The sequence below is a fragment of the Stomoxys calcitrans genome, chromosome 2 (genome assembly GCF_963082655.1).
Source record: "Stomoxys calcitrans chromosome 2, idStoCalc2.1, whole genome shotgun sequence".
In the NCBI taxonomy this organism is placed as follows: Eukaryota; Metazoa; Arthropoda; class Insecta; order Diptera; family Muscidae; genus Stomoxys; species Stomoxys calcitrans.
The window spans coordinates 52,348,230-52,363,180 of NC_081553.1; the positions used below are offsets into that span (position 1 = coordinate 52,348,230).

The 14,951-nt window shown below is 43.5% G+C and overlaps 1 protein-coding gene across 3 annotated transcripts in view; it reads left to right on the forward strand.

Annotated features, from left to right (window-relative positions):
- Positions 1-14,951, forward strand: part of LOC106082119 (octopamine receptor beta-1R) — a 353,347-nt gene that overhangs the window by 176,459 nt on the left and 161,937 nt on the right. The window contains exon 1 of one of the 3 annotated variants that reach the window (XM_059362045.1): positions 10,902-10,947. The exons of the other annotated variants lie outside the window; for them this stretch is intronic. The gene's annotated coding sequence lies outside the window, so the exon portion shown is untranslated. Of the gene's footprint in view, positions 1-10,901; positions 10,948-14,951 lie in introns of those variants that run through there. 3 annotated transcript variants of the gene reach the window in all.

Here is a 14,951-nt window from a genome sequence, read left to right on the forward strand (position 1 = left end):
ACCGCCTCTTGTACAAATACTGAGCGCCTATGATGCTCGATATGACAAGGAGAGTTATTCGCGCCTTTAAATAACCAATGAGCAGCCTGTTACCGCGGCGATCGGTACTATGGACGGAACGAGCTTGCTCACCTACAGGAGCTTGAAGAGGATCGCCACCTCCATATGAAAATGTGGCTACAACAACAAGTCCCTCATACGAATAGAGAACTGCCTTTCTCACACTAAACTTCAAGGCCAGTTCATTTAAGTATACGGAATAACCCCAAAGAACCTTGCAGACTTTAACACCTAGGGTCTCTGCAGCCTTGGCCACCTTTCCGCTTTTTGTCAACAATACCATCTCAGGCTTCCTGGTATTCACTTCTAGACCACACCCAGTAGCCCAAGGTGTAGGAACTCCGAGAGCGATGTCCTAAACCCTATATAGGGTATCCATGAACTTTCCGGTGGCAAGAACAACCATGTCGTCATCATAAGCGCACACCCTAATTTCCATTTTTTTAAGTCTGCACAAAATCCCATCGATTGCAAGAATCCATAGCAAAGACGAAGTAACTGTGATCTGTTGCGTACCCCTCGTTGCATTCACCTTCTTCTAGGTGGCTTTAATCTCCCATGAACTACCACCAAGCCTCTGGTACGAATAGAGAGCCACGAAAGCCTTCCATATACGAAGCCAGTTCAATTTAGTATCCAGAATAACCCTGAGGAACCTTGACGACTTCAGCTAACAGCTTCAAAGGACATCCCTTGCTGCCTTGGAAATCTTAACTCAGCCACCTTTCCCTTTCTCGTGAAACATACCGAGACAGTCTTCCAGGCATTCAGTCCCAAAACCATAGCTTGTGTACCCACGAACTTCACTTCTAGACCACACCCGGTAGCCCAAGATGCAGTAACTCCGAGAGTGATGTCCAAAACCCTCAATAGGCAAGAACAACCATGTCGCCATGTCATAGGTGCACACCCAAACCCCCGTCGTTCTAAGTCTCCAACAACAGAATCCCATAGATTGCAAGAATCCATACTGCGCCCTGTGGTGTACACATCGTCGCATTTACCTTCACCGAGGTGTCCGCGATACTGACCGCAATCTCCCATTAACTACCAATAAGCCCCTGGCACGAATAGAGAGCCGCGAAAGCCTTTCCTCACTCTTAACTCCGAATTCAAGGCAAGTTCAATTTTGTATACAGAATTACCCCAAAGATCCTTGCCCACTTTAAAAACTTCAAACGCCTTCCCTTACAGTGTCGGTATTCTAAACCCAGACACCTTCCTCCTTTTAGTGAAAAATACCACTTAAGTCTTCCAGGCACTCAGCCCCAGACCATAGCACATAGTCCAAGATGCTTGCAACTCCAACAACAATGTCCAAAATCCCAGATTGTGTATCCACGAACTTTCCGGTGCCAAGAACAATCATCACACCCTGACCGCCATCGTCTTAAGTTGCCAATAACAGAATCCCAAAGATCGCAAGAATCCATAGCAATGACGAAATAACTGCACCCTGTGACGTAACCGTCGTTGCAATAACCTTCCTCCGAGGAGGCCGTGATACAAACCGCAATCTCCCATTTACTACCAATAAGCCCCTGGCACGAATATAGAGCCGCGAAAGCCTTTCCTCACCCTTAACTACAGATTCAAGATCAGTTCAATTTAGTATCCAGACTTACCCCGAGGAACCTTGAGTGCCGTCATACTATTCACATAAATTCTCAGTTTCGAAGGCGGTAAATCCCTTAACAGAGTTTCCTTAGCTGTCACATCGTGCGCCCGGAGCCTATCCAGGGACTTCAAACAATCCGCCACGAATCTCGACCTCACTATCCTTGACCCTAAGGCCTTGAGTGTCGCCATACAATCCACATAAATTTTGAGTTTCGAGGGCGGTAAATCCATTGACAGAGTTTCCTTAGCTGCCACTGCAGCGGCCGTACACTCGACTGGCAATATCAGAGTCATACCGACATTGAGTCAGAGTAGACCCCCAATCCAGTCCCTGACTCCATCTTGGAGCCATCGGCGTAGATCGAGGTCTAATCCCTTGACAGAGTTTCCTTAGCTGCCACTGCAGCGGCCGTACACTCGCCTGGCAATCTCAGAGTCAGACCGACATTGAGTGCGTCAGAGTAGACCCCCAACCCAGCGCCTGACTCCATCTTGGAGCCATCGGCGTAGATCGAGGTCTCATCCTCCTCAAGTAAAGCATTCGCCCTTCATTCGTCCCTCTCAGGAAATCGAATCGCGAATGCCCTCACTTCAGTCGGCACTTGTGCCAGGTAGGCGGAGATCCTCCTCAGTCTAACCTCAGCATCCATAATACCTAGAATCGAACTGTGGCTTTAATCGTCCTAACAACTTCAAACGACGTCTCTTAGAGCCTTGGCAATCTTAACCCAGACACCTTCTTCCTTCTTGTGAGCAATACCAACTCAGTCTTGCTGGCATTAACCCCTCGACCACACCCAATGGTCCAAGATGTAGTAATTCCAAAAGCGATGTCCAAAGCCGCAGTTACGATATTCACGTCATCAACATAGGCGCAACATGAGCCGTTTCAAAACTTCACAGAATTCCATCGATCGTAAGAAGGCGAAATTACTGCACTCTGTTGAGTACCCTTCGTTGCATTCACCTTCACAAAGGTAGCCGCTATGCTGGCCGTGATCTCCCATTTACTACCAACAAGACCCTGGCACGAAATGGGAGGCCACTAGAGCCTTTCCCCACCCTAAACTTCAGATTCAAGCACAGAATAATAAACTCGGAACCTCGCCGACTTTAACAGCTTCAACTTACTTTACTTTACTTTAATTGGCTATGACAGAATATTTGTTCCACTAGCCGAACGCAGAATAGCGTCCCCATCGCCCCGATCTTCTGCGCCCATTCTAAAATCTCTGACACCAAGTTTCTAGGTGTCTGCCACCACTTGATCTTTCCATCGGGCTTTGGGTCTTCCCGGTTAGCGTGTACCACAGTGTTTGACCTCAAAAGACTTCTCTACTGGAGCTTCTTCATCCATTCTGACAACATGACCTAGCCAACGCAGCCGTTGCATTTTGATGCGTGTTACCATGCTATCGTCGTCATACAGCTCGTGGTTCATACGTCGCCTATATTCTCCATTAACGCAAACTGGTCCATATACTTAACGAAGAATCTTTCTCTCAAATACTCCAAACACTGCCTCATCTGCTTGCACAAGTACCCATGCTTCAGAACCATATAACAGCACGGGTAGCATCAGTGTCTTGTAAAGTGTAGTCTTCGTCTGTCGAGAGGTGGCCTTGTTTCTAAACTGCCCACTTAGTCCAAAGTAGCATCTGTTTGCCAGTATTATTCTTCGCTTAATCTCAAACCCGGTGTCATTCGTTTCGGTTACGGTGGTGCCAAGGTAGATAAAGTTACTGAATATCTCAAAGTTATGCTTCCCAACTTTCTCCATTTTCTTTATCTGCTCGGTTGTGCAAGGCTTGTTTTTGGGAGTTGATACCATCCATTTCGTCTTATCTCCATTTACTGCCAGACCCACTTTTACTGACTCTCTTTCGATTCTTTCAAAGGCTGCAGTTACTACCTACCGGTGACCGACCTATGATGTCGATGTCGTCGGCATAGGCGAGTAGCATGTGATCTCTTGTGATTAGTGTGCCATATCTATTCCCATCTACATCTCGTATAATCTTCTCCAGCAGCATATTAAAGAGATCACACGATAGGCTGTCTCCTTGTCTGAAACCTCGTTTGGTATTAAATGGTTCGGAGAGATTTTTTCCTATTTTTACTGAGGAACGCATATCAGCAAGTGTCATCCTGCAGAGTCTTATGAATTTTGCAGGGATACCAAACTCAGACATGGCTTGAAATACCTTTGAACGTAAAGGAGTATCGGCAGGTGGCTTTGTAGTCAACAAAGAGATGGTGGGTGTTGATTTGTCCTTCTCGGTTCTTTTCCAGGATTTGGCCCAGTGTGAATATCTGGTCCAGGGCAGATTTACCAGGTCTACAGCCGCATTGATAGGGCCGAATTATCTCATTGACTTTAGGTTTTAATCTTTCACACAGTACGCTCGAGAGTATCTTGTATGCGATGGGGAGGAGATTTATTCCTCTGTAGTTGGCACATTCCGTCTTGTCTCCTTTCTTGTGTACGGGACATAGAGTATGCTGAGGTTCCAATCATCGGGTATGCGTTCTTCTAGCCAGATTGCCCAGATAAGCTGATGCATACGCCTTATCAGCGTGTCACCTCCGGTCTTAAATAGTTCAGCGGGTAACCCGTCGGCTCCTGCTGCCTTGTTGTTCTTTAGTCGGGTCACTGCTACTTGGACCTCATTCTGACTAGGAGGTAAACATTCATCAGGGAGGAGAAGGCCACCGTAGCGCAGAGGTTAGCATGTCCGCCTATGACGCTGAACGCCTGGGTTCGAATCCTGGCGAGAGCATCAGAAAAAATTTTAAGTGGTGGTTTCCTCTCCTAATGCTGGCAACATTTGTGAGGTACTATGCCATGTAAAACTTCTCTCCAAAGAGGAGTCGTACTGCGGCACGCCGTTCGGACTCGGCTATAAAAAGGAGGCCCCTTATCATTGAGCTTAAAACTTGAATCGGACTGCACTCATTGATATGTGAGAAGTTTGCCCCTATTCCTTAGTGGAATGTTTATGGGCAAAATTTGCGAAGCTTTTTGACGATATGTTGGCAATGGCATTTGATATTTTTTATATGTGTTTTTTCTCCTTTCTCTTCAATTTAAGTTCATTAAGAATTAAGCAATTCAAGTTAATTTGGGATTTTGCAACATTATTCCCATCTGCTGTTTGCTAAGGGATTTCAAAATGCCAAAATAAAAAAAAAAACGTAGCGAAATGTGCTTTTTGTATAATTAAGGCATAATTAGGGGAATTTCTGCTTCACATCAAAGTTTAAGGCGAAATAATTTTCCCCAAAACAATATGACGCAAATTGGATAAAGTATTGCTTAAGCTTAGCCCTGCCCCCAAAATAAAAATCTCATGACTTACATTTCCCTTTTACTTGTTGACATTTTATAAAAATTCCTAGCAACTTCAATGCTTCAATCATTGCCTGGCATTATCAGCAAACATTTGTCCCTACTTGTCACAATAAAATGCACTCCCGCAGAGCTGTGCAAAAGATTGCCCATATCCTGCTGGGTCACTGAGCACAGTGAGTGAGGACTTTCTTGTATTTTTAGCAAATAATAGTAATTTATATTTATAATGAGATTTTTCATTTAAGAATGCATTGTGTGGCCTCTGATGAAATGGCATAACATTTTCTAAAATTCATTTCTTAGAACAATAACTCTGGGGTTGTGTGACTGACGGAACCATTTGCCGCCATGGTAACATGGACAATGCACAGAAACAGAAATAGAGAGAGCTTCAGCTTCGTTAGCATCATTGTAGTGGCAATAGAAAAACATTCTGCGAATTAATTTTGTTCTGTAATTCGTAGAAAAGATATAACAAAGCTATTTTTAGTTTTATTTACTTGTTCAGTGGAAATTTAGATATAAAGTGATGTTGGATGGGATAAAAGGTTTTTAATGAGTATAGTTAGTAATTTAAAGCGGAATATGGGTCAACAAGAAGAAAGTTCAGTAGGGCCGGATCTAAGGAACCCACCAACATAGAGACGGACTATAAACGGGATATCGATGTATACGAGAGCCGATTTGGACAGTATTTATCATCTATGTTGGTAGTCATAATAAAACACTAGATGCGAAATTTCAGCCAAATCGAATAACAATTGGGGCCTCCAGGGGATCAAGATGTCAAATAGGGAGATCGGTTTTTATGGGAGCTATATAAGGAATCAGACAGATTTGTACCATGGTTAGGTTAGCTTGAGTGGGTTGCCCCCCAAAGATGAGTCCACTCTGAGGCCAGTCTGGCCCATTGTGGTACCCCATAAAGAAAGAAGGAGGAAGAAGATGTGAGACCCCGGACTAGAGGTTATACACGAACAAAAAAAACAGAGAGGAGGAATGGAGAACACGAGCGGGGAGTGAAGAAACGCATATCCCCACGCAAGCACGGATGTACTACCGCTGGAGCTTATTGCACCCCTCCACCGGAACCATACTGTTCCCTCAACAAATCTCAGAAGAACTACCAGAGGTACATTCGCAAGTTTACCCAGATCACAGAAGCAACGGCTCCCCTGAAAGAAGAGCCTACGTCCCTGCAGACTCAGACATGAACACAGCAAGTGCTTAATTGTCTCCTCTTCATCCTCATTGAGGCAACGCCTACAGAAGTCTTTGAAGGGTATTCCCATGCGCGCTGCCATGCGGTCTATGGCACAGGTTCCGGTTATGACCCCCGTCAAGGTACTCATGGACCTTTTATCTCTCGTCCTCCTCCGGCCTATGACCGGTCTTAGCGTCTTTCCTGTCCGGCAACCATCCACCGAGTGCCATCTTGCTAGCGACGCTGTCCTGGCCTTCCCCTCTACTGTATTCAGCAGCTCGACACATGGCACGTAGGCAAGATCGATAACTGGTCCGCTCGGCGCCGACGAACGACTCTTAGCACATCTGTCCGCCCTTTCATTCCCTGGAATCCCCTCATGCCCGGGAACTCATGTCAGCGTCACATCGTGAGCCTGGAGCCTATTCAGGGACTCCAAACAATCCGCCACCATCATCCTCGACCCTAAGGCCTTGAGTGCCGCCATACTATCCACATAAATTCTGAGTTTCGAGGGCGGTAAATCGCTTAACAGAGTTTCCTTAGCTGCCACAGCGTCACATCTTGGGCCCGGAGCCTATCCAGGGACTCCTACTCCAAACAATCCGCCACGCATCTCGGTCTCACCATCCTCGACCCTAAGATCTTGAGTGCCGCCATACAATCGACATAAATTCTGAGTTTCGAGGGCGGTAAATCCCTTAACAGAGCTTCCTTAGCTACCACAGCGTCACATCGTGGGCCCAGAGCCTATCCAGGGACTCCAAACGATACGCCCCGCATCGCGACCTCTTCGTCCTCGACCCTAAGGCCTTGAGTGCCGCCATACTATCCACATAAATTCTGAGTTTCGAGGGCGGTAAATCCCTTAACAGAGTTTCCTTAGCTGACACTGCAGCAGCCATACACTCGCCTGGCAATCTCTGAGACATAACGACATTGAGTGGGTCAGAGTAGACCCCCAATCCAGTCCCTGATTCCATCTTGAAGCCATCTGTTTAGATCGAGGTCTCATCCTACTCAAGTACAGCAGTCGCCCTCCATTCATCATCCCTCTCAGGAAATCGAATCGCGAATGCCCTCATTCCAGTTGCCACTGGTGCCAGGTAGGCGGAAATACTCCTCAGTCTACGCATCCATAACACCCAGAGTCCAGTGGCTGCAATTGTCTTCGTTCAGCATGCCGAGCTCTCTCAGCCTAAGGCCGACCTTGGCGGCGCAGTTCCGAATATAGGCCTAAATGGGTTGCAGTCTACCCTCCGAATCTATAACATCCATAATCGAACTGTGAACGCAAACATCCTCCTTTAGCATTCCGAGCTCATATAGCTTTAAGAGCGATCTTGGCGGCGCAGTTCTAAATATAGGCCTAAATGGGCTGCATATCCAGCATTGCCTCCAGGCCTGCCTGTGGTGCGGATCTCAGTGCCCCTTTGACTCCGACAAACACCAGTCTCTGGACCTTCTCGAACTCCCACGTATGTGTCCGCTTCTTCACGGCCTTCCACCATACCAGTGCTCCATAGGTGAGTACTGATCTCACGATTGCCCACCACTTCGTACTGGACATCCTACTGCAGACGTAAAAAGCGCACAGTGCCTTACGCAAATATGATTCAGATAGGCCAATATATGGTTGTGGGAGTTATTATGAAATCGTTTAGGCAAGGTTAGAAAGAGTTTTCGGATATTAACCCCCCCATGTCACTATGCACCACACAGGCCGAAACATTGAGGTCCAATCTGTGTGGTGTTCATTGCTGTCACGATAAACTTAGCTGCGAGCATCAACAGGTTGCGGATAGTGAAATTCTCGTCAATTCTGGAGACGTGATTCGATTACGGCGTGGATATGCCTCTAAGTCACGGTGAGGCGGTCGCAGGTCAATGGCACGAGTGTGCGCTCACGGGCTCAGCGGCTCTTACGTCAGAGAGGCGAAGGAGTTGTGCTGGCTATGTTTCTCCCGAAGAAAGTATTCGCTCACGGCGCGGGCACGACACGAATTTACAGGCTAGTGGTTGTAGACTCTTGGCACGAATGGGTGTTCACGGGTTCAGCGGCTCTTGTTTTGGAAGGACAAAGGGGAGGCGCTGGCTGCGGTTGTCTCGGTGACGTGGTTTACTCACGGCGTGGACACGGGGCTAACTCACGGGGTGAAGGTCGTAGACAGACGGCACGTGGGTGCTTTCGCGGACTCAGCGGCCCTTATGTCTGAAGGACAAAGGCAAGGTGCTGGCTATGTTAGTTTCAGAGACATGGTTCACCCACGGTACGGATGGTCTCGGGGTGATGGTCGTAGGCAGACGGCACGTGGGTGTATTCGTGGGCTCAGCGGCTCTTATGTCTGGAAGACAAATTTCGAACACGAGATTCACTCACGGCGGGAATACGGCACTAAGTCACGAGGTAATGGACATAGCCAGACGGCACGTGGGTGTATTCGCGGGCTCAGCGGCTCTTATGTTTGGAGGACAAATGTGAGATGCTGGCTATGTTGGCTTCAGACACGCGATTCACTCACGGCGGGAATACGGCACTAAGTCACGGGGTGATGATCGTGGACAGACGGCACGTGGGAGTATTTGCGATCTCAGTAGCTCTTATGTCTGAAGGACAAAGGCGAGGTGCTGTCTAGGTTGGTTTCAGAGACGTGATTCACTCACGGCAGTAATACGGCACGGGGTGATGGTCACAGGCAGACGTCACATGGGTGCATTCTCGGGCTCAGCGGCTCTTATGTCTGGAGGACAAATGCGAGGTGCTGGCTATGTTGGTTCCGGAGCCGAGATTCACTCACGGCGTGGGACGGCTCGAGATCACGGGGTGACGGTTCGCGTGTTCACTGGCTCCGCGACTCCTATGTCTAGTGGACACCGGGTAAAACACTGGCGACCATGTTAATCTACATGCTCAGCACACTAAAGTCTTTTTCACTCCACTTAACTGGATACTGCCACAATTACACTCCACACTTGACAGTCCCTTTCCAAGTCGGCTTTGCCCTTTTTATACTCTTGTTTACACAAAATTACTCTGTTGCTAAGGCCAGTGTTTATCTGTTGCGCACATTTCTCAACGCTTAAACTTACTCTTGTGTGGTGTTGTTGCCTATATTCCCTTCGACAATTACCATGGGTCAATGCTTTGACAAAATGCAAAATAGACTAAAATCAGGTTTGCGGCAAAACAGGTTAGGTTTTCATTGTACTCCAATAATTCATTTAACAAAATAAAATTCTATAGTTCAAGACACTAATGTATACTTAAATCTAAATGGCACCATGTTGCATTGACACAGAGTATGTGGGAAGGAAAACGAGCTAGCAGCGACTTTCCTCGTCACACTTCGTCATATGAAGATCTAGACATGTCCGTCCGTCTGTCTGTTGAAATCACGCTACAGTCTTTAAAAATAGCGATATTGAGCTGAAATTTTGCACATACCCTTTTTTTGTCCATAAGCAGGTTAAGTTCGAAGATGGGCTATATCGGACTATATATTGATATAGCCCCCATATAGACCGATCGACCGGTCTTAGGCCCATAATAGCCTCATATATTATCCGATTTTGCTGAAATTTGGGACAGTGAGTTGCGTTAGACCCTTCGACATCCTTCGTCAATTTGGCTCAGATCGGTCCAAATTTGGATATATCTGCCATATAGACCGATCCTCCGATTTAGGGTCTTAGGTCCATAAAAGCCACATTTATTATCCGATTTTGCTGAAATTTGGGACAGTGAGTTGTGTTGAGCCCTTCAACATTTTTCGTCATTTTGGCCCAGATCGGTCCAGATTTGGATATAGCTGCCATATAGACCGATCTCTCGATTTAAGGTTTTGGGCCCATAAAAAGCGCATTTATTGTCCGATGTCGCCGAAATTTGGGGCTGTGAGGTGTGTTGGGCTCTTCGATGTTGGTCTTCAATTTGGCTCAGATCGAACCAGATTTGGATATAGCTGCCATATAGAACAATGACTTGTACTTATAAGCATTTGGTCTAAATCGTTTGATATGTCTATATAGCTGCTGTGGGGCATAGGGTATGCATTTTTCACTGGATATTGACGAAAGGTTGTTCACATATATACCCGAGGTGGTGGGTATCCAAAGTTCGGCCCGGTCGAACTTAACGCCTTTTTACTTGTTAAATCTAGAAAAGCAAAAAAAATTAGTTTATATTATAAAAAAATTTCAAAGTTTTGATTAAAAATAACTTTAACCGGTCGAGCCATCAAAGCAACTTCCAACAGATGCGCAAATTCATGTGTAATTTGACACAGGCAGAATGCCTGCCATTACACAAAAATACATGCATTGGGAAAAGTACAGCTAATAAGCAGGGTTTTCGAGCTTAATTAATGTGGTAATTGTATCATAGATGCTTTTTCGCTATTAATACGAATCAAACACAACATACCAACGCACGGCCCTTGAAAAATCTTCCAACCAAGGAAGAAACGCGTCCCATAGTGGTTGGTTTGTGTTGCTATCTTTGGCTTTCCTTTTCCATTTGCGACTCCGATCATTGAGCTCGTCTCTAAAGAGAAACAAACAATGATTGTAAAATTTAATGATCTTAGCCCTAATAGGCAAAAACTTGAAAAATTCACTTTTATATTTAACATTGATTTCTTATTCTAATTTCAGGTACGTATGTAACTCATTTTAACCAACTTTGTAAGCGCTAACTTACCACCTAACTAACGTAAGTATGAGAAACATGGATGCCCTACTACATATTGCAGTTCTGATCATCCAAAGAGTCTATGTTTTCTTCAATTTTTGTTCGGCTGTCCAACTTCAGCCTTATAAATACTTTTTCACTTGTTGTTCCTTGTTTTGTAGGCCGCGATATATAAGTCTGTGAGCATAACCCGCTGCTGGAAATTAAATTGCTAACGTTTTCAATATAATATCTAAAAACTTCTATACCTCAAATAAATTAGCTAACCTTTAGGTAGGGCTTTAGAAATGCCCAAATTCTCCTTTTCTTTTCCTTACTCTGGTCATTAAGTATTTTGCATATAATTCACCCAAAACTTATGGTTACATTTGCTTTATTTAATTTTAGGCTAATTTAGGATAAATAATTTTTTCTTTTTTTTTGCCTTCACATTTTAAAAAATCATTATTTTCCAGTTAACTTGGCACCATACCACAGTAATATATACACAATTCCCTCTCCTGCTCATTCACTCGCTCGCTCTTACTCTCTCCCTCAGTTTACTTCAAAAATAATGTTAAAATTTTTAATTCCGCCAACACCATCGACATTAGCATTATGATCATCAACATATGCTGCTGCTGTTGTTGTTTTAGATGAGAGTTGGATGCTTCTTCTCTGTTTTTCACTGTTGTTGGTTAACAACAACAACAACAACACCAGCAGTAACATTCGGCAAAACGAATGAAGTACAACTTTGTTTCTCTGTTCCAACGAATACAATATATTAATTCAAAACAACAACAGCAACAACACTAAGATGTACACCAAAAACAAAAAAAAAACTTTTTTTAACATTCACCTAAATGATGAGTAAACACCGAAAACAACAACAACATCTAAACGGGAGAAATAACAACCCAACCAACATGAATTGTGAATTTGTGTTCATGCCAGTTGGCATCCTTTTTATGAATTTTTTATACCCTCCACCATAAGATGGGGGGTATACTAATTTCGTCATTCTGTTTGTAACTACTCGAAATATTCGACTGAGACCCCATAAAGTATATATATTCTTGATCGTCGTGAAATTTTATGTCGATCTAGCCATGTCCGTCCGTCTGTCCGTCCGTCCGTCCGTCCGTCTGTCTGTCGAAAGCACGCTAACTTCCGAAGGAGTAAAGCTAGCCGCTTGAAATTTTGCACAAATACTTCTTATTAGTGTAGGTCGGTTGGTATTGTAAATGGGCCATATCGGTCCATGTTTTGATATAGCTGCCATATAAACCGATCTTGGGTCTTGACTTCTTGAGCCTCTAGAGTGCGCAATTCTTATCCGATTGGGATGAAATTTTGTACGACGTGTTTTGTTATGACATCCAACAACTGCGATAAGTATGGTTCAAATCGGTCCATAACCTGATATAGCTGCCATATAAACCGATCTTGGGTCTTGACTTCTTGAGCCTCTAGAGTGCGCAATTCTTATTCGATTGGAATGAAATTTTGCACGACGTGTTTTGTTACGATATCCAACAACTGTGCCAAGTATGGTTCAAATCGGTTCATAACCTGATATAGCTGTCATATAAACCGATCTTGGGTCTTGACTTCTTGAGCCTCTAGAGGGCGCAATTCTTATCCAATTTGAATGAGTTTTGGCACGTAGTATTTTGTTATGATATCCAACAACTGTGCCAAATATGGTTCAAATCGGTTCATAACCTTATATAGCTGCCATATAAACCGATCTGGGATCTTGACTTCTTGAGCCTCTAGAGGTCGCAATTATTATCCGATTTGCCTGAAATTTTGTACGAAGGATTCTCTCATGACCATTAACATACGTGTTTATCGGTTTGAATCGGTTTATAGCCTGATATAGCTCCCATATAAATCGATCTCTCTATTTAACTTCTTGAGCCCACAAAGGGCGCAATTCTTCTTCGAATTGGCTGACATTTTACACAGGTCTCCAACATATAATTTAATTGTGGTCCAAACCGGACCATATCTTGATATCGCTCTAATAGCAGAGCAAATCTTTTCTTATATCCTTTTTTTGCCTAAGAAGAGATGCCGGGAAAAGAACTCGACATATGCGATCCATGGTGGAGGGTATATAAGATTCGGCCCGGCCGAACTTAGCACGCTTTTACTTGTTTTTTTTGCTTCTGTTATTTTTAGATGAGTTTTCATATTTTTTGGGGTTTTATATGCTTTACACTTTCTGTTCCATTGTAAAATATGGCATTCATGTGATGTTTTTTGTTTTTATTTTTTTGCAAAAAGGAAAGCGTCATTATGCACAAAATATATGTCGAGTAGAGGCATGGGCGTAGAAATGGATGTTGGTTCAGATTTTGAGAGGTCCAATATGAAGATATAACTTTCTCTAATGCTACTGTATTACTCGTAAAATGAGGATGAAGAGGAGGGTGCCTTTATATTTCGGTGTCTAAAAGGGACACCGATATCTCAGAGATGGGTGAAATGGGCAATTTTTAGTTGTTTGAGGATGAAGAGGAGGGTGCCTTTATATTTCGGTGTCTAAAAGGGACACCGATATCTCAGAGATGGGTGAAGTGGACCATTTTTAGTTGTTTGCATTAGAGGCCAACGTAGCGCAGAGGTTAGCATGTCCGCCTTTGACGCTGAACCCTTGGGTTCGAATCCTGGCGAGAAAAAAAGTTTTCTGTGGTTGTTATCCCCTCCTAATGCTGGCTACATTTGTGATGTATTTTCTATGCCATATAAAAACTTCTTCCCAAAGAGGTATCGTACTGTAGTCGGTCTAGGCTATAAAGAGGAGGTCCCTCATCATTGGGCTTAAACTTCAATAGGTCAGCACTCATCGATATGTGAAAAGTATGCCCCTGTTTCTTAATGGAATATTCGTGGAAAAATTTTAATTTTTGCATTGAATATACACATACTGGCATCCCGGTGATCCATTTCGCTACCCTCCTGTTTGATACTCCTTTTTAGTGTAGGACACCCAAAAGCCTAGGTAGGCACTTAGTTTATAAGATTATGAAGTGTTGTAATAATTGCGTATACAATTTCAGAAATCGGTCCCCTTCTGTAAAGAAAGTACCAAAAAGTACCAAGAATAACAATAATCATTACTTTACAAGAATAACAATAATAAAATCATTAAGTCGACCTATATATAATGTCAAGGTATAAATGAATTGACATTTTGAGCACTTTAGCTCAATTTGTAAAGAAAGTACCATTTTGTATGTTTTAGTACGTAGATTCCACTTTTTGGTACCAAAATGTACGAATTTTGAATGTATCATTTAGTCACCCATTATCTATTTCATTCCTGTACCAGCCCAGATGCCAATATTTCAGACCTCCAGCTCCATCTGCAAGAAAGTACCAAATGGTACCAATTTTGGTACCAAAATGTATGAATAGATCATTCAGCTACCAATTATTTATTTCTTAGTTATACCTACATGCCAAATTTCAGACCTCAAGATTCATCCGAACAGATAGTGCAAAATGGTACCAATTTTGGTACTAAAATGTATGAATTTTGAATAGATCATTTAGTCATCCATAATTTATTTCTTAATTGTACACACATCCCAAATATCGGACCTCTAGCTCCATCTAAACAGAAAGTACCAAATGATACCAGTTTTGGCACCAAAATGTATGAATATATTATTTAGCTACCCATTATTTATTTCTTAGTTGTACCTACATGCCACATTTCAGACCACAAGACCCATCCGAGCAGTTGTACCCACATTCCAAATATCGGACCTCTAGCTCAATCTGAACAGAAAATACCAAATGGTTCCAAAATGTACGAATTTTAAATAGATTTTTAGTCACCTATCATTATTTTTCTTAGGTGTACCTACAAGCCAAATTACAGACCTTAAGATTTATCTGAACAGAAAGTACAAAAAAGCACAATTTTGGTACTAAAATGTATGAATTTTGAATAGATCATTTAGTCATCCATAATTTATTTCTTAGTTGTACCCACATTCCAAATTTCAGACCTCCATCTCCATCCGAAC